Raw genomic sequence first — 14,507 nt, forward strand, 5'->3', positions numbered from 1 at the left:
ACACACACCCTGTGGGAGGCTGACAGCCAGACTGGGAACTGTCCCAGGAGACTCCCTAGCCAAAGAGTGCAGGACCTGGCTCTCAATGTCAGGGAAGGAGAAAGCTCAAGGGTTCACACTTTGTCCTGCCCTGTTCACTCCTCCACACAAACTGTGAGGGTTAGAAGCAGGTCCTGTGTTGGAGCCAGACCTCTGGATTTTCCACTAGCATTTGTGTTTGCAGAGATGCTGCACCGACAGAGGACAGCTGCCCTTTGAGCTAATGGAAAGTTCAAACCAATGAATTTTTCAGTGGACACGTGAAGGATTCATGTTGTTGTAGCAGAGAGGAAAGTGCTGGATAACGAGTGCAAGGCAAGACAGGACATCCGGGGAGAATCCGTCCAAAATCGTTACATTTTTTAGGATAAAATACAGTTTTGTTCCTCGCATCTCCTGTTCTGGGCTGATCTTAGAGTAGCCCGCAGCTGAGAAGGAACGATTCTTGGGGCAATCTCAGGTTTGACTTAGGGTAATATCTGAAGTGCTTTGAGCTGATCCAGGTTGCTCTCTGGGTCTGCTCCCTGGATGAGTCTGTTTGATCTCCATGGTGATATACAGTGATTTCCAAAGGGATCTAGGGGTCCTTAGGGGGATCTGGGAGGTCTCCAAAGGGATCTCCAAGGGGTCCCGGGGGGATCCAATATTTTAATTTTTTTTAATCAGAGTTGAAATCCCTGTAATAGCAGCTGACAGAGAGAATAAAGGAATTCTATACTCATAACATGTGTGAGCTGGGACAATGATTAACCAACAGACAAATTAGTCAGAAATGGAGCTGGTCAAGAATATCCAGCAAAAGAGGTCTTGTTGGAAAATGGTAATTCGTTGAAACCAAAGCTTTTCAAGAGGACATACCAGATTCAACTCACATGTCACCAGGGAGCTTTCTCAGGGCCAGACTGGAATGTCTGGCCAGAGAAAGCAAGAATGAGCAAAGCCCCTTCTCAACTAGCCAGTGGTGAGGGCTTCAGCTGGGCTGCAGGAGACCCAAGTTCAAGTCCCTGCTCCACATCAGCACAGCCCAGCTCTGTGCTCCAACCACTGCACTATTGGCTAGTCTGGGGCCTCTCTCTCACGCTGTGCTTGCTCCAGAAACTCCACAATATTAACAATCTCCCTCAGAACACTGACCTTGCCACCATGGGTGTCACCTCCCTATACACCAACATCCCTCACCATGATGGCATCGCTGCCTATCTCAAATATCTACAAGACAATGGGCAGCCCTCAGATATCCACCCCAAACACATCACCAAACTCATTCATTTCATCCTCACCAGTAACAACTTTACATTCAGCAGCAAACACTTTGTTCAAACCAGGGGAATAGCCATGGGGTACTAGGATGGCTTCCTAACATGCCAGCCTCTTCATGGGCCACCTGAATGAAAAACTTCTGGACAAATGTACCACAAAACCAATGATATACCTTGCGATACATTGATGATATTTGCATCCTCTGGACAGGCAATCTAAACTCCCTCACAGACTTCCACGACAACTTTAACAACCACCTCTCGAGGTACAACATCGACATCGCTGCTCTCAGCGAAACGAGACGTGCAGATGAAGGCACCTTGAGGGAAGAGGGCGCTTTCTTCTGAAAAGGAAAACCAGCAAGCGACAGGCGAATACATGGTGTTGGCTTTGTAATCAAAAACCTTCTAGTAAACCATCAGACTGAGCTCCCCTTTGGCATCAATGAGCGCCTTATGACCCTCCGCATCCAATTGGTCAATAAGTCATTTGCCACTATTGTCAGTGCATATGAACCAACTCTTGACACTGAAGAACAGAAAGAATCCTTCTACACTGACCTGGATACAATTTTGCCATCCATTCCAAAAACAGATAAAATAATCCTCTTACGGGACTTTAATGCAAGAGTTGGCCAAGATTCTAATATATGGAGTAGCATCACTGGGAAGGAAGGAGTGGGCAAGACCAATTCCAATGGCATCCTTCTACTCAGCAAATGTGCAGAGCACGACCTTGTGATCACAAACATAATCTTCAGAAAGCGACAAAGAGTCCTGTGGCACCTTATAAACTAACAGAAGTATTGGAGCATAAGCTTTCATGAGTGAATAGTGCTTGGTTGTTTCCATATTCAAAAGAGTATTAAATACGTTGATATTCTTAGTTAAATATTTTTTTCTTACGATAGTGATATTGTAATATAAGGGAAACTGTTAAACGCTTACTGTTTCCAATCCATTTTTACATTATTTAATAAAATATATATCGGCTTACAAGGCGGGCGAGCGGGGGGGGGACACCCATTCTGGGCACCATCAAAAATTATACAAACCTGCCGCCCTGGCCATATGCACACCTGGAAATGACAACACAAGTGTCAAAGAAGGCTGGGAAGCCCTAAAACAGACCATCCATGAAGTTTGCGAAGAATCCATTGGCCTTGCTACCCGCCGCCATCAGGACTGGTTTGACAACAACAACATTGAGATTACAGCCCTTTTGAACCAGAAGAGAAAAGATTTCTGCGACTGGCAAAACCAACCACTATCCAGTCAGAAACAGAGCTCTTTCCATCAGCTCAAAGCTGAAGTTCAAAGGAGGATCCAAGAAATCAAAAACAAATGGTGGGAGGACAAAGCAAAAGAAATCCAAACATTCGCTGACAGACATGATATGCAGAGCTTTTTTTGTGAGACAAAGGCCCTGTAAGGACCAAGCTCATGTGGCCTCACACCTCTGAGCTCCGAAGATGGTAGTGCCCTTCTTAAAGATAACGAATCCATCAAAGAGCGCTGGAAGGAACATGACCAAAAGCTTCTAAATTGAGACTCGAGTGTGACTGACAACACCATCGACTCCATCCCTCAGCACCCAATCTGGGAAACTCTTGCCAACCCACCAAAACCCGAGGAGGTATGCAAAACAATTAAACAAATGAAGAACAAAAAAGCTCCAGGTCCTGATGGCATACCAGCTGAAGTACTGAAAGTTGGGGGAGAAACACTGACTAACAAGCTTCACTTATTGCTCCTCAAAATCTGGCGCACCGAAGAAATCCCTGCTGACTTACGTAATGCTACCATCATCACCATTTTCAAAAAGGGAGACAGGGCTGACAGTGGCAACTATTGAGGCATTGCTTTCCTCTCCATCGCTGGGAATGCCAATTACTGAATTACCTGCTCCCTCTTGCAGAGGATGTGCTTCCAGAGTCCCAGTGCAGCTTCAGACCATCACGAGGCACAACTGACATGATTTTCGCAGCCAGGCAGATCTAGGGAAAATGTCAAGAACACCAGGAACTGAATATGGCCTTTATCAATGTGACAAAGCCTTCAACTCTGTCAGCTGTGAGGCTCTGTGGAAAATCATGACAAAGTTTGGCTGCCCAAGCAAATTTATCATCATTGTAAGACTCCTCCATGACCAGATGACTGCCTCCATCCTGTGCAGTGGCTCTACCTCTCAGCCCTTTGTCATCCGATAACAAGGTGTAAAACAAGGTTGTGTACTGGCACCCACCCTTTTCTCCATTTTCTTAGCAGCTATGAAAACACTAACCCAAGACTGTCTACCACAGGGCATTGGCATCCAACATCGGATTGACGGCAACCTCTTCAACCTTTCTCGTCTCTGTGCCAGAACTAAAGTCATATCTGCAACAATAACCGAACTCCACTACGCAGATGATTGTGCACTCAAAGGAGGATCTTCAAATAGCCTTAATTGCTTTTCTGAAGCTTACAAAAGCCTGAGGCTAACTCTGAACATCGGCAAAACAAAAGTTCTCCACTAGCCAGTCCCTGGTCAATCATCAGACCCAGCAAGGAAGATCTATATTGACAAAGAAGATCTGGAAAATGTTGAATACTTTGCCTATCTTGGCAGCCGTCTCTCACAGAGAGCAGACATAGATGTCGAGATTCAGCACAGAATTCGCTGTGCCAGCCTTGCCTTTGGCAGACTGTCTCGCCAGATGTTGAACAATCACAACATCAGAACACATACTAGACTTTTAGTTTATAAAGCGGTGCTAATCCCAACTATCCTCTATGGCTTTGAGACTTGGGTGACCTACAGAAAACACCTGAAAAAAATGGAATGCCAGCATCAGCACGTTCTTTGGAAGATCCTCAACATAAAGTGGGAGGATCGTCGCACTAGGCCAACATCTTCAGTGTTGAGGGCCTGATTATCCAGCACCAGCTGAGGTGTAGCGGGCACTGTGTGCACATGCCTGATGTATGCTTACCAAAACAACTGCTGTACGCCCAACTCACCAAAGGAGAAAGGAAATGGGGAGGCCAAAAGAAATATTTTAAAGACACCCTCAAGATAAACATCAAGAGATGTGGCATTGACACCACACACTGGGAGACAGCAACCCAGAATAGGGATAACTGGTGAAGACTTGTCAGAGAGGGAACGTCCACTTTTGAGGAAAAACGCCTTCCCATGGTGTGATGTTATCTGATTAAAATATGACAATGTAGATCATTGTTGCTACCACTGTTATATAATTGCAACAATTCTTATACAAAGTGTGTCAAGTAAGATGTCAATAGAAAAGTTATGATTTGCTGAATATGATTATGCTATCTGTATGCATGTATCATTTTTGTATTTGAAGTTATGAGTATTGGCTCTATATCTGTTGTGACAAAGTTCCTCCTCTATCTTGGTGGGTCCTGCGCTTATTGGCGGATTTTCTTGCCTCAGAGATTCACCATGTGGGTTGGGGAACAGCCCAGAGACCTTCCCCTCTGGAAGAACCCACAGTCCAGGTCAATTGGGAGGTTTGGGGGGAACCTGGGCCCGCCCTCTACTCCGGGTTCCAGCCCAGGGCCCTGTGGACTGCAGCTGTCTATAGTGCCTCCTGTAACAGCTGCATGACAGCTACAACTCCCTGGGCTACTTCCCCATGGCCTCCTCCAAACACCTTCCTTAGTCTCACCACAGGACCTTCCTCCTGGTGTCTGATTACGCTTGTGCTCCTCAGTCCTCCAGCAGCACACCCTCACCCTCTCACTCTCAGCTCCTTGCGCCTCTTGCTCCCAGCTCCTCACACTCGCACCACAAGCTGAAGTGAGCTCCTTTTTAAAGCCCAGGTGCCCTGATTAGCCTGCCTTAATTGATTCTAGCAGCTTCTTCTTAATTGGCTCCAGGTGTCCTAATTAGCCTGCCTGCCTTAACAGGTTCTAGCAGGTTCCTGATTACTCTAGTGCAGCCCCTGCTCTGGTCACTCAGGGAACAGAAAACTACTCATCCAGTGACCAGTATATTTGCCCTCTACCAGACTCCTGTACCCCACTGGTCTGGGTCTGTCACACTGTATTTCAAATATATTTGCTCCTGTGATAACGCCTACAAGGTATTTAGCCTGCACATCTTGAAGGGACTATTCAAATTAGGTGGCCCATCAAAAGAACACTTAACTCACAGTGGAAGACACCCATCTACACTGAATGGACTTTCCTGTGAACATTCCATCTGAAGTGTAGGTAATGGCCTCTGCTATTACTAAGCAAAATCATGCATGGACATGTGACTTGCCCATGTGACTCCAAACACCATCTTGTTCCCTGTGATTTTCCACTAGCTGTGCTGAAGGCTTTGTTTGAAATAATGAGTTTCCCTCCACATGGCAGAAGCTATAAAAGGCCCTGGAAACATCTCCATTTTGCCTCTTTCCTGCTCAAACCTCTGGACTATGATAAACTTGTACTAATGGGAGTATTCTAACCAAAGGGCTGAGGACCTTCCAATGATTTGGAAGCAACCAGAGACTTATCAGGCCAGCAGTTTATTCCATCACTGCTACAAGCCTGAACCAAGAACTTTGCAATTATTGTATGTATTCGATTCCTTTAACCAATTTTAACCCTCATCTTTCTTTCTTTTTATAAATAAACCTTTAAATTTTAGACACTAAAATTGTGTGGCAATAGTGTGATTATTGGGTAAGATCTGAGCTGTATATTGACCTGGGTGTGTGGCTGGTCCTTTGGGATCAGAAGAACCCTTTTATTTGATGAAATTGGTTTTAAAGAACCACTCATCATTAAGTCTAGTGTTTCTGGTGGTGATACAAGGATTGGAATACCTAAGGAGGCTGCATGTCTGACTTCTTGTTAGCCAGTGTGGTGAAACAGAAGTTTACTTTTGTTGTTGGTTTGGTATATCTTATGGGAGAATAACCACCAGTTTTGAGGGGTGTCTGCCCTATTTCTCAGCAGTTTGTCCTGAATTTGGTATTCTCAGTTGTGATCCATGAAGGCACGGTGACACCTGGTCACAGACAAATGCCAGAAAAGAAAGGAAAGACAACTGTTACGCAGCAATCGTGGCCCAAGCCTGTCTTCCAACACTGCCCGCAATGTCTGCCAACAAGCCTGTGGCTCAAGAATCAGATTACTCAGTCACCAAAGGACCCATGAAAAATAAAACCTGTGAAAGAGATAATCCTCGACCTCGAGGGATTGCTGACGAACAACCACTCTCTCTTGAGCACTCCGACGCCCGCATCAACTTCCTGGACACCATGATCAGTTTCAACAATGGAACCCTACGGACAACCAGATACAAGAAACCCACGGATCACCCCATTTACCTTCACAGATCCAGTAACCACCCCAAACACAGCACAAAATCTGTTCTCTACAGCCAGGCACTCAAACACCACAGAATATGGTCCGAGGAGAAAGTCCAGGATACACATCTTAATGCACTTAAAACTGCCTTCACCAAACAAGGACACTCCACCAAAGAAGTAGATTGTATCATGGAACAGGCCTCCCAAACACCCCAAGAGAGCCTGCCTTCAATATGGAAAAATAAAAACCAGCCCTCTGACTGTATACTGACCACCCCACATTGGAACCCACATGGGGTATAATTACACAATTACAACCCATAGTTGACAGGGACCACATCCTAAAAGAAATCTTTCCCTAACCCCCTCCTTGGCCTTCAAACACCCCCCCACACACACACACACTCTCACCAAGCTCATCATTGGAAGCCAGCTACCCACAGACCAGGACCCATGAACTGCCAGAACAACAGATGCTAAACCTGCAGACAAATCTGAACTGCTACAGTGATCAACCCCTCTCCCCCCACACACACACCTTTCAATATTTATGGGTCCTACACATGCCTATCACAACATGTGGTATACCTCAGCCAGTGCAATGAATGCCCAAATACAAACTAGGTGTGTAGTGGGAAGGTCCAATGACAAGCTGGCCTAGTGGTCAGCTCATAGCCTTACAGTTTCTGCCTGCCTAGTCATCCCAGAGGGGGGCCCCAGCTGTGGCCTCAGTCACCCCAGTGTGCTTCAATTGCTCCCCCAGAGATTCTGTCACTATGTAGGAGCAGTTGGGGGAGGGAAGTTAGGGGGACCCAGGCCCACCCACTCCACCAGGTCCCAGCCCAGGGCCCTAGGGGTTTATCAGTGTCTGACCCAGTTGAGCTACCCCAAATTAAATTTTCCCCTGGGTCACTTCCTACCAGTCTGGAGGTCCTCAGTTTGGGGTGTGTTTGTGGCCTTAGCAGACTCTCCTCAGTCTCTTAGGGTATGTCTGCACTGCAATACAACTCCTACAGCTGGTCTCCATGTGGCAATCAGTCCTTGGACTGTCTGTCTCATCTCTCTTAGGGTTTTGTCCTGCTGCCCATCGTTATGGTATCTGCACATCAACAGCACTAGTACAATCCCTCGTGGATGTCATGGAGTCTCTAGCCTCTGCTTAGACTAGCCATGAAGGGTCCGCGAATGACACGTGTGATAGTGGTTTGTGTGATGAGGGATCCTGCCCACTCAGAATGGCACTGAGACCCACCAATGTATTTCACACCAAACAGCAACTTTCAGTCCTTCATGGGCCAGACCAGAGCATTTTAAGTACAACTTAATCGAGTTGCAGTTCAGAGTGGGGCCCTGTGCTGCATGCCACAGACATTAGCGAACTCAGCCTATGCCTACCAATACATTTCTGGAATCGCTGACCTCTGCAAAACACCAGGGACAGTCAGTGATTGCAGCTTTCTACAGGCAGCAGGAACATGGATAGCCAATGGCTGATTTCACAGCAGGAGCCAGCCATCCCCTCCCCTGCAGAGAGCGCATAAAATATCAGGGGAGCTGTCAAATCCCTAGGCAGGAATATGTCCTAGAACTCACCCAGCACGAGGACTTTGGAGACATGACTCTACCTTCCCTTCTGAGATGTGTTACTTACCGACAGCCCCATGGGAACAGTGTTTCACTGTGGCTTTTGCCCGTCTCTTTACCCAGTGGGTAGGAGCAGCTCACAGAGAAGGGAAAGCATCTTGGACACTGCCCAGACACTAGCCAGAGCTCTCACTTCCTGATCCCTGTGAGTTCTCCACAGGTTCCCATTCTAGTGCTCTGCACGTGCATCCCTTTTTCCTGGGGCTCGTGGGGGCGGATGCAGGCGGTCTCTCTCTTGTTGCAGGCTCTGAGGCCTGAGGTCTCTTTGCATTGACTGGGGATGAGGTTCTTACACCACAGCTCTGTCATAGGGCCAGGCTTTCAGACGTGCTCTGCTCCCAGGACGATACTCATGGCTCAACGCCCAATGTGCCAAGTTCATAGAAACATAGAAGATTAGGGTTGGAAGAGACCTCAGGAGGTCATCTAGTCCAACCCCCCTGCTCAAAGCAGGACCAATCCCCAACTAAATCATCCCAGCCAGGGCTTCGTCAAGCCTGACCTTAAAAACCTCTAAGGATGGAGATTCCACCACCTCCCTAGGGAACCCATTCCAGGGCTTCACCACCCTCCTAGTGAAATAGTGTTTCCTAATATCCAACCTAGACCTCCCCCACTGCAACTTGAGACCATTGCTTCTTGTTCTGTCATCTGCCACCACTGAGAACAGCCGAGCTCCAACCTCTTTGGAACCTCCCTTCAGGTAGTTGAAGGCTGCTATCAAATCCCCCCCACTCTTCTCTTCTGCAGACTAAATAACCCCAGTTCCCTCAGCCTCTCCTCATCAGTCATGTGCTCCAGCCCCCTGATCATTTTCGTTGTCCTCCGCTGGACTTTCTCCAATTTGTCCACATCTTTTCTGTAGTGGGGGGCCCAAAACTGGACACAATACTCCAGGTGTGGCCTCACCAATGCCGAATAGAGGGGAATAATCACTTCCCTCGATCTGCTGGCAATGCTCCTACTAATGCAGCCCAATGTGCTATTAGCCGCCTTGGCAACAAGGGCACACAGCTGACTCATATCCAGCTTCTCATCCACTGTAATCCCCAGGTCCTTTTCTGCAGAACTGCTGCTTAGCCAGTCAGTCCCCAGCCTGTAGCAGTTCATGGGATTCTTCCACCCTAAGTTCAGGACTCTGCACTTGTCCTTGTTGAACCTCATCAGATTTCTTTTGGCCCAATCCTCTAATTTTTTCTTAGCCCATTGGCAAAAACATCAGGTGCCTCAGACTGCATCCTGCCAACAGAGGCGCCGACTTCCCCTCTGCCCGGTGGGTGCTCGACCCCCACCACCCCTGCCCCCACCCCTCCCCCTCCTCTTCCCGCCCCTGCACTGCCCTCGCCCCGCCCCATTCCACCCCTTCCCCAAAGTTCCCGCCCCCTTCCCGCCCCCATTCCATCCCCTTCCCCCAAGTCCCTGCCCCTTCTCTGCCTCCTCCCCTGAGCGCACTGCGTCCCCGCTTCTCCCCCTCCCTCCAGGAAAATCCTAAATGCCTCCAAACAGCCACTAAGCAGCGGGGGGTTGGGAGGCAGGAAGCGCTGGAGGGAGGGGGAAGAGCGGGGACGCAACGTGCTTGGGAGGGGGGAGGAGGCGAGGTGGGGGTGGGGGGAGCTTGGCTGCCAGTGGGTGCTGAGCACCCGCTAATTTTTCCCAGTGGGTGCTCCAGCCCTGCAGCACCCATGTAGTTGGTGCCTATGCCTGCCAATCCAGGGCATCAAACCCGGCACCTCCCTGCCTTGTGTTCTGTGCCTATCCCATCTATGTCACAACTGGAGCAGCTGGCTGTGAAGGGCCCTGCCGCCTGACAGGTCCATCCCCCATAAGCCCTTTCAGCTCCCTCATGTTTCTCACTGGCACCTCTTCAGCCTGTGGTTTGTCTCCTCCCGTGGAGCCAGTAACCAGACTATCACTCACACGGCCCTCCAGGTGCCTGAGGAGAAAGGACAGGAGCATTTTTCTGTGGAAGGTGTGAAACAGGCCTCTCAAAAATTGACCTCTTCAGTCACTTCAGATTACAATAATAATGCTCAGCACTTGCATATGCATGGAGCTCTCTGTCGCCAAAGTGCCAGTCAGACATCAGCGTGTTAAACAAATCACCATTCAATACAAACTAGTGTGAGCAGATAGAGAGAGAGAGAGATGGATGGATGTGCAATTGGTCTGAATCTGGCATGACCACAGATCACCAATGTGCACTTTGTCCCATGTCACCCTGGCCTCTGTTCTGTATGTGCAATGCATATTGCAGAAAGGCTTTTTTACAAGGGATATTTTATGGAGTTTTTAACTATTTTATTGGGACTGTTTTGTATCCTTCTATCTATAAAGCCAGGCACCTTACCTTCCGCGAGTCCAGCTGCACAGGGCTTAGGGGGACAGGGAAATTATTATTCCAATGTAAAACATGAGAATGTCACCATTTTATAGCCAGAAAGCTGTGATCAGTCAAGGGCTGGGGACAAGTGCTGTGCTTCCCGCTGGGAAGATGGGAATCTCCCCTTTCCTAAAGAATCATGCTCCTATTTCTAGCTCCACACCATCAGGAGATATTGGCCCTTGAACCTGTCACTGGTGCAGGACTATCCATGCCCCAGAAATCTCTCAAGTGGACAGCGCCAGCCCAATTCAATCTCCTGAGATGAAAGATGGGTAACACTTCAGTCCCGAGGAGCCAAAAACCCTAAGGGTGTGCCTATACTGCACACTAAGCCCGGGCGAGGTGGGAAGGTCCCAGAGCTCAGGCTGCAGCACAAGCCCGAACATCTACACTGCAGTTAAACTGCCCCTTAGCCCAAGCCCTGCAAGGCTGAGGCAGCTGACATGGGCCAGCCACAGGTGTCTAATGGCAGAGATGTACCCTCTGAGCCAAAGCCCTCCTCCATCCACACACAAATCAGATTGACTCATGTCAGCAAACACCCAAGACTGGGCCCCCTGCTAAGGGGCTTGGTCAGAGCCTGAGTCCCTCTTTCACTCAGGTCCAACTGTCATTTTGCAGTGTGGATGCAGCTCAAGTTGCAGATACAAGTCGGAAGGTCTGTTTAGTGCAGTATGGATGCATTAGCACGGCTGTGAGACCCGGGTCCAGCAATTGTCAGCCAAGGTTTACCATGCAGTGTGGATGCTCAAACACTGAGCCCACATGGCCAGGTCCCACAAACCTGGGTTTACAATGCAGTGTAGACACACCTTTTGATACCAAGATAGATTAGTCCTCAGCTATAAGCCAGCCAGCCTGACAAATTCTGTCACAACTACAAACCCAAATGTCTGAGCAGTGACATTTTTGAAGTCTAATTTAACAAACAAACAAACAAAATTCACACTAGGACTGAGACCTTGGTTGCAAGGACAGTCAAAGCAAATGAGAGCCAGGCCTCTGAAAGCAGTGATTCCTAGCAGAGCCACAGATGTGGCAGAAGAGCCATGCACTGGTGCAAACTGCACAGAGCTATCCTGCCTTGCTGCCTGTGCACCTAACTGGCTCAGCAGCAGGGCCGGCTCTAGGCACCAGCAAAACAAGCTGGTGCTTGGGGCGGCACATTTTTAGGGGCGGCATGGCCGGCGCCAGAATGCCGCCCCTAAAAATGTGCCCCAGCCGCCGCTTCTCGCCCTCCCTCCCAGGCTCTCAAGCCTGGGAGGGAGGGGGAGCAGCGGCGTGCGAATCGGCTGTTTCGCGTGCCACGGCCGCTCGGGGTCTCCCCCTCCCTCCCAGGCTCTCAAACCTGGGAGGGAGGGGGAGATCCCGAGTGGCCGTGGCGCGGGCGCCGCTTCTCCCCCTCCCTCCTAGGCTTGAGAGCCTGGGGGGAGGAGGCAGGGCTGGGGATTTGGGGAAGGGGGGAGTTGAGGCGGGGCCGGGGGTGGGGTAATTAAAAAACGGGCGGGGGGGCGGCCAAAATTGTTTTTGCTTTGGGCGGCAAAAATCCTAGAGCCGGCCCTGCTCAGCAGGAATCTCTGCCACGCTGAGCTGCTGCAGAGACTAAGGGCTTGTCTACACTACAAAATTAGGTCGGATTTATAGAAGCCGGATTTATAGAAGCCGGTTTTATGCAGCCGACTGTGTGTGTCCCCACATAAAATGCTCTAAGTGCATGAAGTCGGCGGACCGCGTCCACAGTACCGAGGCTAGCGTCGACTTCCGGCGCATTGCACTATGGGTGCCTATGGGTACCTATCCCACAGTTCCCGGAGTCTCCGGCGCCCATTGGAATTATGGGTTGAGATCGCAATGCCCGAATGATGCAAAGCAGTGCCGCGGGGGGTTCTGGGTACATTGCGTCACGCACCTCCCCCGCCGTCACAGCAACGGCAGACAATAGATTCGCGCCTTTTTACCTGGGTTACCTGTGCAGACAACATACCACGCCAAGCATGGAGCCCGCTCAGCTCAGCTCACCGTCACCATATGTCTTCCGGGTGCCGGCAAACGTGTGACTGCATTGCTAAACAGCAGCAGCAGATTACTGCCTTTTGGCGGTAGACGGTGCAGCATGAGTAGTAGCCTTCATCGGCGCTCGGGATGCTGGTAGCTGTGGGGCTGGCAGCCGTAGGGCTGCATTGCACCAGCCCCTTGCCTTTTGGCAGTAGATAGTTTATTACGACTGGTAACCGTCCTGTCAGTATTGTCTGCTGAGCATCCAGAAGAGGCCGAGGGCAATCTGGGTGCTCAGCAGATCTGAAAGAAGAGCTTTCCTCAGGTCTGAAAGCAAGTAAATTTAGAGGTTGCCTGAAATGCTCATAGATTATTGTAGCCTGAGCGCCTTTACCGAGCCTTCTGGCTACTGTACAGCAGCAACCCCTTGCCTTTAACCGTCCTCGTTGGACAATGATGGTTACCAGTCGTAGTATACTATTTGCTGCCAAGTATTGGCTGCCAAGCACCCAGAAAAGGCCGAGGGCTATCAGTCATGCTGCACTGTCGTCTTAAGATGTAAAAAATAGATTTGTGTTTTATTCATTTCCTTCCCCCCTCCCTCCGTCAAATCAACGGCCCGCTAAACCCAGGCTTAGGAGTTCAATCTCTGGGGGGGGGGGCATTCTGTGTGACAGTTGTTTGTATTTCTCCCTGATGCACAGCCACCTTTCTTGATTTTAATTCCCTGTACCTGTACGCCATGTCGTCAGTCGCCCGCCCCTCCCTCCCTCCCTCCCTTCTTCCCCTGGTCTTTAGATACTAGTTTCGCGCCTTTTTTCAGACCAGACGCCATAGCTAGCACTGGGATCATGGAGCCCGCTCAGATCACCGCGGCAATTATGAGCACTATGAACACCACGCGCATTGTCCTGGAGTATATGCAGAGCCTGGACATGCCAAAGCAAAACCAGGAGGACCAGCTGAGGAGGAGGAGGCGATTGCAGCGCGGCGACGATAGTGATGAGGAAATTGACATGGACCTCTCACAAGGCACAGGCCCCAGCAATGTGGAAATCATGGTGTTACTGGGGCAGGTTCATGCCATGGAACGCCGATTCTGGGCCCGGGAAACAAGCACAGACTGGTGGGACCGCATCGTGTTGCAGGTCTGGGACGATTCCCAGTGGCTGCGAAACTTTCGCATGCGTAAGGGCACTTTCATGGAACTTTGTGACTTGCTTTCCCCTGCCCTGAAGCGCCAGAATACCAAGATGAGAGCAGCCCTCACAGTTGAGAAGCGAGTGGCAATAGCCCTGTGGAAGCTTGCAACGCCAGACAGCTACCGGTCAGTCGGGAATCAATTTGGAGTGGGCAAATCTACTGTGGGGGCTGCTGTGATCCAAGTTGCCAGGGCAATGAGAGGCCTGGTGATATCAAGGGTAGTGACTCTGGGAAACGTGCAGGACATAGTGGATGGCTTTGCTGCAATGGGATTCCCAAACTGTGGTGGGGCGATAGACGGAACCCATATCCCTATCTTGGCACCGGCGCACCAAGCCACCGAGTACATAAACCGCAAGGGGTACTTTTCAATGCTGCTGCAAGCCCTGGTGGATCACAAGGGACGTTTCACCGACATCAACGTGGGCTGGCCGGGAAGGGTACATGATGCTCGCGTCTTCAGGCACTCTCTTCTGTTTCGAAAGCTGGAGGAAGGGACTTTCTTCCCGGACCAGAAAATAACCATTGGGGATGTTGAAATGCCTATCGTGATCCTTGGGGACCCAGCCTACCCCTTAATGCCATGGCTCATGAAGCCATACACAGGCAGCCTGGACAGGAGTCAGGACCTGTTCAACTACAGGCTGAGCAAGTGCCGAATGGTGGTCG

This window comes from Emys orbicularis, chromosome 23 (assembly GCF_028017835.1).
Source record: "Emys orbicularis isolate rEmyOrb1 chromosome 23, rEmyOrb1.hap1, whole genome shotgun sequence".
Lineage (NCBI taxonomy): Eukaryota > Metazoa > Chordata > Testudines > Emydidae > Emys > Emys orbicularis.